The sequence below is a fragment of the Hemiscyllium ocellatum genome, chromosome 29, assembly GCF_020745735.1.
Source record: "Hemiscyllium ocellatum isolate sHemOce1 chromosome 29, sHemOce1.pat.X.cur, whole genome shotgun sequence".
NCBI lineage: Eukaryota > Metazoa > Chordata > Chondrichthyes > Orectolobiformes > Hemiscylliidae > Hemiscyllium > Hemiscyllium ocellatum.
The window spans coordinates 4652785-4667714 of NC_083429.1; positions in this window are offsets into that span (position 1 = coordinate 4652785).

Genomic DNA, 14930 nt, shown 5'->3' on the forward strand with positions numbered 1-14930 from the left:
AGTTTGAAGGGATTTGAATGTAAAAGCAGGGACATACTTCTGGGGCTCAACAAGGTTCTTGTCAGACCATATTTGAAGTGTTGTGCGCTGTTTTGAGTCCGATATTCCAGGAAGGATGTGCTGGCCTTGGAATGGGTGCAGAGGATGTTCACGAGAATGGTCCCAGGAATGAAAAGCTTAACATATGAGAACGTTTGAGGACTCTGGGTCTGTTTTTGTTGGAGTTCAGAGAGATGAGTTTGGATCTAATTGAATACTGAATGGCCTGGCCAGTGTGAATGTTGAAAAGACTTCCATTGGTAAGAGACTCTAAGACCCAAGAACACAGCCTTAGTGTGAAGGGAATATCTTTTTAGAATGGAGGTAAGGAGAAACGTCTTCATCCAGAGAGTGGTGAATCTGTGGAATTCATTTTCACAGAAGGCTGTGGAGGTCAGGTCATTGAGCATATTTAAGGCAGAGATAGATAGATTCTTGAGTATTAAAGGCATCAACGGCGACAGGGAGAAAGCAGGGTATTGTGATTGAGAAACTTGTCAGCCATAATTGAATGGTGGACCAGACTCGATGAGCTGAATGACCTAATTTCTGTTCCTATATCCGATGATATTATGGTCGTAAGCTGCAGCCTATTGCTCCCTCTCTATCACTGTGTCCCTCCTGACAGAAAAGTGCGAGAGCAAAAAATCCCTGAGTCATCTTTATCAAACAGGGAGGATTCCTGTGAGGATTAATGGGAATCGTTCCACTGCTTGAAAGAAAGGAATTTCTGCCAAATCCAACTGTTCCAGGAAAAAGTCTCACATCAGCAGTTTGTTTGAGTAGAATAACATCGGAGACAGAATAGCTGTTGGGACACATTATCACTTTTCCATTTGAGATGAGTTCAACTACTATGAAACTATGGAAACCTTTCCTTATTCTTTTTCGTCTTCAAACATCTGCGTTGGTGTATGTGTCTGTACGTGTATGACTCTGTGTCTCACATTTTTCGAGAAAATGTCCGAGGTTTTTCTCTTCAATTTTGTTGTAACCAGTAGAAAAGTGGGACTGGAAAAGGAAACAGTGACCCTCCAACATTGGTCGAAGCAGGAATGAGAAATTCTCAAGGAATTGTTCAAATGGGAATTCTCTCCCCCAGAGGTTTCCTTCCCAAGATGGCAGCTCAATACCACCACTTCCAGCGTAATTAGGCATAGTCCATAAATGTTGGCCTATCAACAACACCCACATTCCATGAACAAATCAAAAATAATAATGTGCAGCATAATTAATTACATGGGAACAAGACCGAGAGAGATAAATGCCTGTTTCCTTCCAGAATTGTTCTGCCTGTGTACTTTGACTTTGTGCAGTTTCCTAGTATTGTGCCTATTTTGTTTGCATTTATTCAAAGTTGAGTTTCTTCAACTGTTGACAGACATGTGAATGGAGAAAAATTGTGGACAGATGTAAAAGTGCTGCGGAGACCACAATCAGATCAGCCATGATCTTACTGTTTGCTCGACAAATGGCATAGTGTCTAATGACCCACGCCTGCTCCTACGTCCTACGTTCATATGTTCCCTTCAGTCCTTAAAACCACTTGTACAGGAGCAAATAGAGACCACTTGCTAGAAATATCTGATCCGTAGTAACACAGGATATCATTCAGTCCCTCAAAACTGTGTGGTTTGGTGTGGATTGGAAAATGTGATGGGAAATCCAGGCTGGGTACGAAAGAGGTCTTCCACCTCTTTAAAGAGTGCTTCCTCTCTGCAACTGGTGCTTCATTTGTTGGTCGTGTTGTAGACCCAGATTCACTGTAAATATCGGGCTCATATCTCGCCGAGAGATGACTCACAAAATACTTTTCTTTGAATGTATTCAACAGTCAATAACAGCACTTCCAGGAGAATTGCAACCATTTACTTTCCAAAGACAGAATATGAGAAGTTAAGAAACAGGAGTAGGTAATCCGGATGCTCACACTATTGTATGCGATCATGGCTGACCGACTGTTGGCATTAACTCCTCTTTAGTGTCCAAGTCCTCCCTCCCCTCAGCTCTCTGACAGGTCAAAAATCCATCTACCGCCTCATAAAATACTTGCAGTGATCTAGCTCCCCTAACTTTCTAGACTGATAATCCATGACATTCACTACCCTCTATGAGACACCATTACGTATGAACATTAACAAAAGGGGTTAACTGACCTGCATAGGTAAGAGGGATTGACCCTGATATCAAGGCAGGATTTGACTGAAGATTTTATCCTCAGAGGCACTTAAATATCCAGAATCATACACCCCGAGTAAAATAAAAAAAATACAAGCCATGGAATTTATCATCTTCTCAGTGTCTCTGTAGATCATATCGAGTGATTGTTCATCACAATCAAGTTTCAATGCAATGACCCCTTATTCTCTGACAGTGTTAGGTTAACCTTCATTCACTTCTCTTTTTCCATCAGCTCAGGGATTATTGTGGTGAAATTCCTTTACACTGTTGCAGTCGCAATGAGATCATTCCTTTTGAATGAAAGAAATCTGTTCACAATATCCCAAATGCTGCCTCAAGATCAATCTCAGCGATGATCACAATAATTCCTTTCCCTCACTTACCAGTCTCCGTTTCTTTATTATGACGTTAAACCCAATTCCTTCTCTATGCACTGCCACTGACGTGGAATTTAAAAGTTTCTTACATCTGTATGGCAGCATCAGTAAAGCCAGCACCAGAGCAAGACTCTTGGGGAGAGACTTAGTCAGAAAGATTGCACTTGAAATAGGGAATGGTCACCTACCTAAATGGAAATGAAGTGTAGGAATAAGGAAAACAGGCAGAGGAAGGGAGCTAACTTTCCTTTTGGTCTTCCCTTATGGGATGTGGGCAGCCCTGGCCAGGCCAGCATTTTATACAGATCTTGAAACTACTGACTGGTTCAGCTGTTCTGCAGCACAGTAAAGAGTAAAACACATTGATGTGGGTTTGCACAGACGTAACTGGGGAGAGATAACCCATTGATTTGTCTGAAGGACACGAAGCATGTAGATGTTTTTTTTTTCACAAATGATGACAGTTCCATTTAAATTACATCTATTTATTTTGTGAGATATCAACAGATTATCATTCTGTGCCTCTAGATTATGTTTCAATGACTTAAGCAATGTGCAATGTTCTTCTGTCTGAGAGGTTCTGTGCAGTGAACAAGTACAACATAGTCAAGGACAATTATTCTATAATTGACACTTGGTTAGAAAGGACTTGATAAGTTGCATCCCGATTTAACAAAGACACAATTAATGGTTTATTCAGAAGATGCACTGAGGCTGAGGAAGAGATTGGGATAACATGATGGCATTGGACAGGATTAGTGAGTTGGGAGGATATCGAAATGTAGAACTGTGTAGGGCAAGAAGGGTTATGGAGTTTGAGAACAGTCTGGTTCTTCCACGCATATTGGCGAGTAATTTGTCATGAGTAAAATGCTCATTATAATTTGTGACGAATGGAATATTTCATTGGAATTGAAAGTGTTGACGTCCACCTTTCTAAATTTTAAATAATATGTGCAGCAATTCAGTTTAAATTGGCGTAATGTACAGATAGAATGACTTAACAGTAACACTAACTGTAGCGAGGATGGGATAGTCACCAACTTGAATAACCATAAGTAAATCATAGATGCGAAATGCAAATGATTACAAGGCTGAGAAAGTCAGTAAAGTCCATCGGATAAACTCCTATCCATTGTTGGAATATTCCAGTATAAAGTTATCCGATTCTGATTTATTCTCCCCCTCTCTCTGGAGCTGATGATCCCTATTAGTGCTGTGGGTGATGCTCCCGCTGATACTATGGCATAACAGATTGAACCGAGTCTCTAATTAATAGAAGAGGTAAAGCCTCCAGTGATACATTTAGGATCCATGGAGACTGACGTCAATCACAGTTGCTGAACAAATAGCTCCAGTTAAGCTTGTTTAATGTAATACTTCTTATTAATATTCGTAATAATGATTACAATTTTCACATTCTGGATGGGATATGTGGGGGTGTCTGAGGGAACAAATGTTGGGGCCGGTAGATCAATCTTGTGTAACCATTCAATCTGCTTTACATATGAGAGCAATTCCAGAGTTTTATCAGAATATAAACATGCTTCTCTGTTTATAAATTCAAACATACATTCTGTAACTACTGATCAGGCATTACAATATCAGTAAAACGTTGAGAGAACTTTTATCGTCTATGATCTGAGGAGAAAATATCCCTAAGACGACGTGCGGTTATAACAGACAACGACACTGATATATTAACAGAGAATTGTACCTAAGAGATATGGGTAGTGCAGATGGTGAAGAATTCAGTCTAGATAAAGCATGGCGGTGGAAAAGGCACATTCGGTCAGCCAGCATCCTAGAAATGAGAGAGTCAACATTTCAGGCAGGACCTTTCCTCAGGACTGTGGAGAGGGAAGCGGGCTGAGAGAAAATGGATGATCAGGCGAGGCTGTGGGAAAGGCAATTGATAGATGCGTGAAGTTAGGAAGTCATAGTGATAGGTCGGGGAATGTAGAGCGGATGGTGGGGAGGAAGTTGGACAGATAGGTTCACTGAAGAAGACGGACCTGAGTACGAGGGTTGGATCTGGGATCTAGGTAGGCGAGGGGAGGTTTGTAAATCAGCGAAGCCAATGTTCATGCTGTGTGTTTGTAGCCAGAAGATGAGGTGTTCCTGGTAACATTCTGATAAATCTCTTCTGAACCCTCTTCAGCTTAATAATCTCCTTCCTACAGCAGAACTGCACACAGTACGACAGAATAGGCTTCATCAATATCCTGCACAATCTCAACATGACTTGTCAATTTCTAATCTGAAAGGTCTGAGCAATGAAATAACCTTAAACATCCTTCACCACAAGCTTGAAAGAATTACACCTGCCCCCCGGGTCCCTCTTTTCCATGTAACTACCAAAGCCCAGCATTAATTGTATAAGCCCTACCCTTGTTTGTTTTACCTCGCATGTGTCCAAGTTAAACTCCATCTGCCAAACTTCAGCCCAGGGAATTATATTACTGCCCCCTCTGCAGTCCCCCTTCGGATTAAAACAACACTCCCCTCTCCAGAAGGCCTACAACACTAGCCTTGATTTTCCCAAAGACCCAGAGTTTGGTTTGCCTTGCGCAGGCAGAGGAGAAGCGGGTAAGGAGAAGTTGGAAAGGAAACAGTTGCCTTGTATCAATGAATGGCTTTAAGAAGAGAGATTGGAAATAGTGACCGTTGGTTTGGGCCCAGAATTGTGCTCTTGCCTTTTCTCTGGTGTTCACTAATGATATCTACTCGAGATCCTTTCCAGTGCAGTGTGTGTTGCAGGAATTCTTTCCCTAATACAGCAGACGAATCATAACAGCAATTTAAACCGGAAACTATAGCCAAGCAATTAAAGATCTTCATAGTTTATCTCAATGGCACAGCGAAGGCACTCAACATGCTTTATTTGAGGCTAATCCTCGTACGTTTTTACAATGAGAAATGTCCCCTGTATAATTTGATAATGTTAACCAAATTTGGTAAGTCAACATACTTTAAATAAGACCCAAACTCTGGGCATGGTTTAGCCCTTGTGTAATGGGTGGGGCCCACGTTTCTGACCCGGAACTCTGGATTCGATTCCAGTCCATGAACGTATGGTAGTGCCCCTATCTCTGGAGAAGGTGGTGTGTATTCATGTACTGTTTAGGCGTATCACAGCATGTGACAACAGGCTGAGGAACAAACATACTGGCGCATCATGTTGCAGCTTTACGGGCAAATGCTGAATGATGGTAGTGACCCTATCACTGCGCCGAAAATTCTAGTTTCAAATCCCACAGAGCTCTTTCATAATTTGTCTGAACAAGATGATTAAACGTTTTTGGAATCGTGCCTTGATGGAGAAGGAAGAGGTACGACTACTCAATTTGAGAATATAGACCCAGGATGACTGAAAGCACAGCCAATAGTCTCATTTGCACTTTCTAGAGGTTTATAAAATTATGAAGGGCATGGATAGGGTGAGCGATCAAGGTTTTTTCCCCCCAGGGTAGGAGAGTCTAAAACCAGAAGGCATAGGTTTAAGGTGGGCAGAGAAAGATTTGAATGACAAGGAAGAGCATTTTTTTTCCTGCAGAGGGTGGTGCTTCTATGAAATAAACTGCCAGAGGAACTGGTGGAGGCTGGAACAATTACAGCATTTAAAAGGCAATTGGGTGGCTTTATGATTAGTGAGAAATGTGCCAAATACTGGCAATGGCACGAGATTAATTTAGAATATTTGGATGGCATGAATGAGTTGAAGGGTTTGTTTCCCTGTTGTACATCTCTATGAATCATTGATTTAATTAATGAAGATCGCTTTGTAATATTCAATTTTTCAACATTATAAAAAACACTGTCCACTATACACCCACACTTGGTGTCATCCGCAAAGTGGCTAAATATGCCTTCTATAATTCTCATTTAAATCATTTATATAAATGACAAACAGAAGTGGACCCAAAAATTTTGCCTCTGGATCATCGCTGCTCACAGGCTTCCAGTTCAAAAAACAACCATCCACAACTACCCTGTCTCCTGCCGTTTAACAGGTATACACAGAAACACACACACACACACGCATAAATACAGAGACACAGACGCACGTCTTTAAGACAAAGTTTAGATTAAAACAACGAACAAGAGTTACAGTGAGAAGGCGGGAAAATTGTGTTGAGAAACACACCAGACAGGATAAAACCGCAAAGTAGACTTGATGGGCTAAATGGCCGAATTCCAATTTCCTGTGCTGTGTGGTCTTGAAATGTCAGAATTATTTTCCCAAAGGTGCAGTGGAAGCTACGTCTAATAAATACTTGACTGAACGGTCAATGGGGCTGTGGGATAGGTTGGCGGGGCTGAATGGTCTATGTTTGTTCCTATTTATTTTTCCCTAATTTCTGAAAAGAGGAGGTCAGTTGCTGTGAGGTTAACACACTTTAAAATGAAAGGGGTCTCCCATTTCCACTTGAGATGGCATTGTTCCTTTCTCCTTTGGATTGTGCGATCTTTGGCGTTTTCATCCCCTGGGAAGATGAAGTCTGGGGCATTGAGGATATTCAAGGCTGACCTTGACTGACGACTGACCTTTGACGGACAGGAGAGTCAATGTTTCTTGGGAACAGATTGGAGAGGGAGTGGTCAGTTACAGTCACAGCAGCAATGATGTTTCTAAATTGAGTAACAGGCTGGATGGCCCGAATCTCCAACTGCTGCTCCTATCTCACACGTTATTCAGTCAATTCACCGGCTATCACAGAAGGAGAGAAAGATCCCATTCAGCCAGTCAGCATTGTGACAACGCAGCAGGGGAGGCCATAATGACCCTCCATGGGGTTAGACAGGAATAGAAGAAGTGTTCAGTCATTTCACTAAATTACACAGCATTGGAGGATGCCATATAATCTTCCCATGCTGTTATACCAGTTAGGGAGAGCTCTGGGTAATTGTCAGGAAATACAGGGAGAAGATCATTACTCATTTTGTTGTTTGGAAAGCTTTAACTCGTAGAACTCTGCAGGGATGCAGCCGGGCAAGGGCAGAACGTCTGCAATGGGATAGGGACAGGAGTAGGGAAGAGAGAGCGTCTTCAATGGGATACAGACAGGGGGAGGGAAGAGTATCTGCAATGGGATACAGACGGGGGAGGGCTGACCATCTGCAATTGGAGACAGACTGAGTAAGGGCAGCGCGTCAGCAATGGGATACAGAGAGGGGAGGGCAGAGAGTCTGCAATGCTATACAGAGAGGTAGATGGCAGTGCGTCTGCAATGGGATACAGACAGAGGAAAACAGCGCGTCAGCACTGGGACACAGACAGGCGAAGCGCAGAGAGTCTGAAATGGTATACAGAAAGGGGTTGGGCAGAGAGTCGGCGATAGATACAGACGGGGAAGGGCAGCGCGTCTGCAAAGGGACACAGACAGGGGAGGGCAGGGCATCTGCAATGGGATACAGACAGGGGAGGGCAGAGAATCTGCATTGGGATACAGACAGGGGAGGGCAGAGAGTCTACAATGGGATACAGACATGGGGAGTGCATAGCATCTGCAATGAGATGCAGAAGGGAGTGCAGAGCATCTGCAATGAGATGCAGAAGGGGAGGGAAGAGCGTCTGCAAAGGGATGCAGGCGGGGGGGCAGAGCGTCTGTAATGGGTTACACACAGAGGGAGGGCAGAGCGTCTGCAATGGGATATAGACAGGGGGTGGGCAGAGCATCTGCAATGGCATACAGACATTGGAGGGCATAGCGTCTGCAATGGGATGCAGACAGCGGAGGGCAGAGAGTCTGTAATGAGATAACACAGAGGAATGACAGCACGTCAGCAATGGGATATCGATAGGGGGAGGGCAGAGAGTCTACAATGGGATACAGACAGCGTCTGCAGTCAGAGGACGGCTGTGAGCAAACCTTCAGCAAAGAAGAAACAGTACATTGTAGGTGATGGGAACTTTTTGTCTTGTGGGAAAAACAAAACAGCAGAAAATTATTTAAATGCAAGGAGAATGCAGACCTCAGTGGTATAGAGGGATTTGTGTGTCTTAGTACATGTCTCACATCAAATTACTCTGAAGATGCAGCAAGTGATTTGGAAGGTAAATGGAATGATTCTGTTTCGTGCCAGGGGTGTGGGGTATGATCTTAGCGATGTTTTTCAGCATTACCGCAGGGCATGGCTGAGATTATATCTGATGTGTTATGTGTAAATGTAATTGCCTAAACTGTGAAAAAAGATTGCTTTCGAAACGTTTCAAAGATGTTTCTCTTTACTCGTTCTTGGGATGAAGGGATAACGTTATGAAGAATTAACAGTTCGGCCTGAGAATGAGGGATGTTTTATTGGCCATACAAGATCTTGAGAAGAGTGCAGTTGGTGAATACCGGATGGATATTTCTTCTTGTGTGGGAGATTAAAACTGGGAAAATAATTTAAGAATAAGACAGGTTCAAATGATAGGTCATTCGACCAAAAATTGAACTCTGATTTCTCTGCATACATGCTGTCAGCAATTTAAATATTTGATTAAGAATAAAACATATTCAACTTAACACAGATATTGTGAAGAAATAAAACGCTTATTTTATTTTATATAGGCACATATTGACACATCTTTAAAACAAGTAGGGCCACTTATTGTTAATGTATTAATTTTGTGTACGATAACTGCAATAATGCACCGACATTGAGTCGAGAATGTGATGGGGGGGGTGGGGGGGGTTGGCGGTCACATAATTCTGACAATATTCAAGAAGAGCTCAACATAGTCCAGTTTGGGGTCTGATAATGTTACTGTTTTACCTTAGAGATGGAAAAAGGTAGTCTACCTCTGAAGGAACAGTCTATTGCTCCCTTTCTGTATCCCTGTCACGCACTACAGCAACGAGTGGGAGTGGAAAAAAAAAGCCCAGTCGTTTTTCCCACTCATGGAGGATTCCTGATCAGGAATTATTGGAATCTGGCCACTACCTGAAGCAAAGCAATTCACCCGAATATAACTGTATTAGGAAGAAATCCCATTGTCAGAAGTTTGTGCGAGCAGAATAAAATCAGAAGTGATTATTCAGACTGGATAGTGATGAGAACAGGCTGGGAATTCTGTGGCTGCAAATGGAAATGTAGGATGGTGTGTACCCTCCCACATGCCAAAGTCCAGGATGTCTCAGAGCAGCTGCAGAACGTTCTCAAGTGGGTAGGAGAGCAGCCAGAAGTCACTGTGTACGTTGGTACAAATTACGTAAGTAGAAATAGGGATCAGATCCTGCAGAGGGATTGTCGAGAGATAGGAAAAAGGGTAAAAGCCAAGACCAGCCGCAATCTCCAGTTTACTTCCAGGGCTCTGTGTTAGTGAGGGTAAGAACAGGAGGACATGGCAGATGAATGTGTGCTATAGAATTGGTGCAGGAGGCAGAGATTTAGGTTTTTGGATCACTAGGGTCTTTGATGGGGCAGAGGTGATCTGTTCAGGAAGGACGGGTTGTATCTGAACTGGAAGGGGACCAATACCCTGGCAGGCAGGTTTGCTAGTGCTGCAAGGGAAGATTTTAAACAGATTGGCTGAGGTTGGGGAGGCGTGGTATCCCCAACAGCAGGGAGGCAAGTGCGAGGCTGGAAGGAGATATAGTAATCAGAAACAGTAAAGTGAACAAACAGGTCAGGCTATAACATAGCAGGGAGCAAGGAATGCCTATTGGATTCAATTGCACCTGTTTCAATGCAAGATGACTGACATGTAAGGCCGATGAATTCAAGGTGTGGATAGGAACATGACTAACGAAGGGACAGGATTGGCAGTTAAATGTACCAGGGTACATGTGCTTTAGGCGGGACAGAGATAGTAGAAGGAGGGGAGGGGTGTTGCCTCTTTGATTCAGGCGAGTATCACAGCAATAATCAGTGATAAAATAACTGATGGATCATCCAATGAGGATTTGTGGGGGGAGCTAAGGGAATGGTGACATGCTTTGGGTTGTACTATAAACCCCGAAATAGTAAACGAGGAATTAGCGGAACAAAAATATGTAGAGAGAGTGGGGAGACTTGCAGGGCCAATAGAATTACCATAGTAGGAGAATTTCATTCCCTAACATAGACTGGAAATAGCATAAAATTAAGGACTGAGATGGGGTGCATCTATTAAGTCTGTTCAAGAAAGTCTCCTCAAGCAGTATGTAGAAGGTGCAACTCCGGAAGGGGTAAAACGTGACCTACTCTAAGAAATAAGGCAGGACAGGTGACTGAGGTGACAATAACGGAACACTCTGGGACTAGTGACCATTGTTCTATTAATTTTTTAAAAATAGTTATGGAGAGGGACATAACTGGTCCACATGTTAATGTTCTAAATTGGGGCAATTAAAAATTTTGACGGAATTAGACAGCAGATTATAGGGGTTGGTTGGAAGAGGTTGATAGTAGGCGAAGGGACCTCCGACAAGTGGAAGGCCTTTAGAAGTGAAATGGCTAGAGGTCAAAGTCTATATGTTTCTATGAGGGTAAAAGGCAAGGTTGTCAGGAATAGGGAACCTTGGATGTCAGGGGATATTCAGGCTTTGACAAGCAAAAAGGAGGTGTGGCTCAGGTCCAGGGAGTCCCTGAGGTATACAGTGGGATACAGGAGTTTGCTGAAGAAGGAAATCAGGACGGAAAAAAGGGGCACAAGATAGCCTTGGCTGTGAAGATTAGGGTGAATCCAAAGAGGTTCTTTAAGTATATTTTTTAAAAAATAACTAAATGAGAATATGACCCCTCAAGGTCCAAAGTGGACTTGCGTGTCTAGAACCGTAGGAGATGTGCGAGATTCTCAATTAATATTTTTGCTCTGTGTATACCGTGGATAAATACGTGAAGACTTGGGAGCTTAAAAAAGGTCGTGGTGATATCTTGGTGATAGTCATATCACATGAGAGGACGTGTTGAGTGCATTAGAATGTAGGAAGGTGGATAAATATCCTGGACCTAAACAGATGCATCCAAGAATACTGCAAGAGGCTACAGAAGTAACTACGGGATCCTAGTTAATAATTTTGCATCATCGTTAGCCACAGGTTATGTTCCAGAAGATTGGAGGGTAGCAAATGCTGTGCTATCATTCAAAACGGGAAGTAAAGAAAAATCGTGGAACTATAGACGAGTAAGCCTAACATCTGTGGTAAGTAGGTTACTTGAGAATACTCTGAGGGATAAGATATACATGCATTTGGAAATACAGGGTTTGATTCGAAGAAGTTTTTTTTTCAGGTTCCCTACAGTATAGAAACAGGCCATTTGACCCAACAAGGTCACATCGACCCCACGAACAATAACCCACCCATTCCCATTCGCCTAGCTTATATTTTCCCCTGACTAATGCACCTAACAGTATGGGTAACTTTGCATGGCCAATTCATCTGAGTTGTAAATCTTTGGATTGTGGGAAGAAAATGAATCCTCCAGAGGAAACACACACAGACAAAGGCAGAATGTGCAAACTCCACACAGAGTCACCCGAGGCTGGAATCAACACCGGATCCGTGGCACTGTGAGGCATCAGTGCTAACCACTGAGCCACCATGTCACCCTTGTTATTTTTTTCAACATAGTTCAATGACACAGGTCCAAAATCTAGTCTGCCCTTCACCCATGATGCACGTTCCAATACTACATACCATGGATAATTTATTCTCCACTGAAAATGCTATCATGCTATTACTTAAAATTGTTTGTTATTATTAATTTTAATAATTATTAGTAATCGTTGTTTTTTGACTGGAAAGATTGTATGGCTTTGTGAGTGGGAGATCGTGCCTCACAAATTTGTATGAGATCTTTAATGAAGTGACCAAGCATGTTGCTGTGGGAAGTGAGGTAGATGTCATCTGTATGGTTTTCAGTAAGTGTTTTGACAAGGTTACCCGTCTCCAAGGCTAGAATTTTGAAGGGCAGGTCGTGCCTCACAAATCTTATTGAATTCTTATGAAGGTGACTAAGGAGGTCGACGAGAGTAAAGCGGTAGATGTGGTGTATATGGATTTAGTAAGGCGTTTGATAAGGTTCCCCGTGGTAGGCTATGCAACAAATACGGAAGTATGGCATTGAGGATAAGTTGGAGGTTTGGATTGGGAATTGGCTGGAAGAAGAAGACAGAGGATAGTAGTCGATGGTAAAGTTTCATCTTGGAGTGCAGTTACTAGCGGTGTTCCGCAAGGATCTGTTTTGGGATCATTGCTCTTTGTCATTTGAATAAACGACCTGGACAAGAGGCTAGAAGGTTGGGTGAGCAAGTTTGCGGATGATACGAAAGTCGGTGGAGTTGTTGACGGTGAGGAAGGATGTGGCAGGTTACAGCAGGATATAGATAAGCTGCAGAGCTGGGCAGAAAGGTGGCAAATGGAATTCAATGTAGGTAAGTGTGAAGTGATTCACTTTGGTAAGAGTAACAAGAAGATGGGGTACTGGGCTAATGGTCGGATACATGGTAGTGTGGATGAGCAGAGTGATCTTGGTGTCCATGCACACAGATCTCTGAAAGTTGCCACCCAGTAAGTAGTGCTGTGAAGAAGGCATATGGCGTACTGGCTTTTATTGGTAGAGGAATTGAGTTCTGGAGTCCTGAGGTCATGTTGCAGTTGTATAAGACTCTGGTGCGGCCTCATCTGGAGTATTGTGTGCAGTTTTGGTTGCCATACAATAGGAAGGATGTGGAGGCACTGGAACGGGTGCAGAGGCGGTTTACCAGGATGTTGCCTGATATGGTAGGAAGATCGTATGAGGAAAGGCTGAGACACTTGGGGCTCTTTTCATTGGAGAAAAGAAGGTTTGGGGTGACTTGATAGAGGTGTACAAGATGATGAGGGGTTTATATAGGGATGACCATGAGAACCTTTTCCCACGTATGGAGTCAGCTATTACGAGGGGGCATAGCTTTAAATTAAGGTGTGGTAGGTATAGGACAGATGTTAGGGATAGATTCCTTACTCAGCGAGTCGTGAGTTCATGGAATGCCCTGCTAGTAGCAGTGGTGGACTCTCCATCTTTATGGGCATTTAAACGGGCATTGGATAGACATATGGAGGATAGTGGACTCGTGTAGGTTAGGTGGGCTTGGATGGGGGCAACATCAAGGGCCAAAGGGCCTGTACTATGCTGTAAATTTCTATGTTCTAATTGCATTAAATTCAGAGCGAGCTTGCAAATTGCATACACAATTGCCTTGATGGTAGTAAGCAGAGAGTGATAGTGGAAGAATGCTCTCGGACTGGAGGCCTTGGACACGTGAAGTGCCTCAGGCGTTGTTGCTGGACCATTGCTCTGTTTGATATTTATCAATGGTACTCTTGAGAATGTACAAGGCATGATTAGTATTTTTGTGGGTGACACTAAAATAGGTGGCATCGTGGGCAATGAGAAAGTATATGAGAAATTGCAGCAGGATCTTGATCAAACTGGAGAAGTGGGCCAAGGAATATTTTTACAAAGTTAGATCAAGGTCGGGGATTAATGGTGAATGGTTGGGCCTTGAGGAGTGTAGTTGAGCAGAGGGACCATGGAGTTCAGGTCTACTGTTCTCTTAAAATGGAGTCACAGGTGGACATGGCAGTGAAGAAGGTTTTTGGAACACTGGCATTCATCGGTCAGGACATGGAGGAGAGTAGTTGGGAAATTATATTGAAGTTCTACAGGATGTTGGTGAGGCTGCACTTGCACTGTTGTGTTCAGTTTTGGTCACATTGCGATTGAAAGGATGGTTTTAAACTGGAATGTGTGCAACAGGAATTTACAACGATGTTGCCAGGGCAAGAGCGAACGTTTCTCGTAAGAGGGCAGGAGACTGAGGGGGTTCTTACAGAAGTGTACAAGATTATGAGAGGCATGAATAGGGTGAATGTACTCAGCCTTTTTCCCCAAAGTTGGGAAATCGAGGACGAGGCATCAGTTTAACGTGAGAGGTGAAATAATAAAAGGGAAACTGATGTAAACTGTTTTACACAGAGAGTGGTACACAAAGGGAATGAGCTGCCAGCAGAAATGGTTCAAGCATTTATATTAACAATGTTTAAATTGCATTTGGATATGGACAGGAAATGACAAGATGTGACAAGTGCTGGTAAAAAGGGGTTAGTGTGGATGGATATTTGGGTCAGCATGGACCAGTTTGGTAAAAACAATGACTGCAGATGCTGGAAACCAGAGTCTAGATTAGAATGGTACTGGAAAAGCTCAGCAGTTCAGGCAGAATCCTAGGATCAGTAAAATCGACGCTTCGGGCAAAAGTCCCTCATCAGCAAGAGCCAAAGGGCCTCTCTCCATGCTGCAGGTCTTAATGACTCAATAAATAGAATAGAATTTGGGTCAAACTCTCATTTTTGCTTGAGTCATGAGTTCGAACAATAA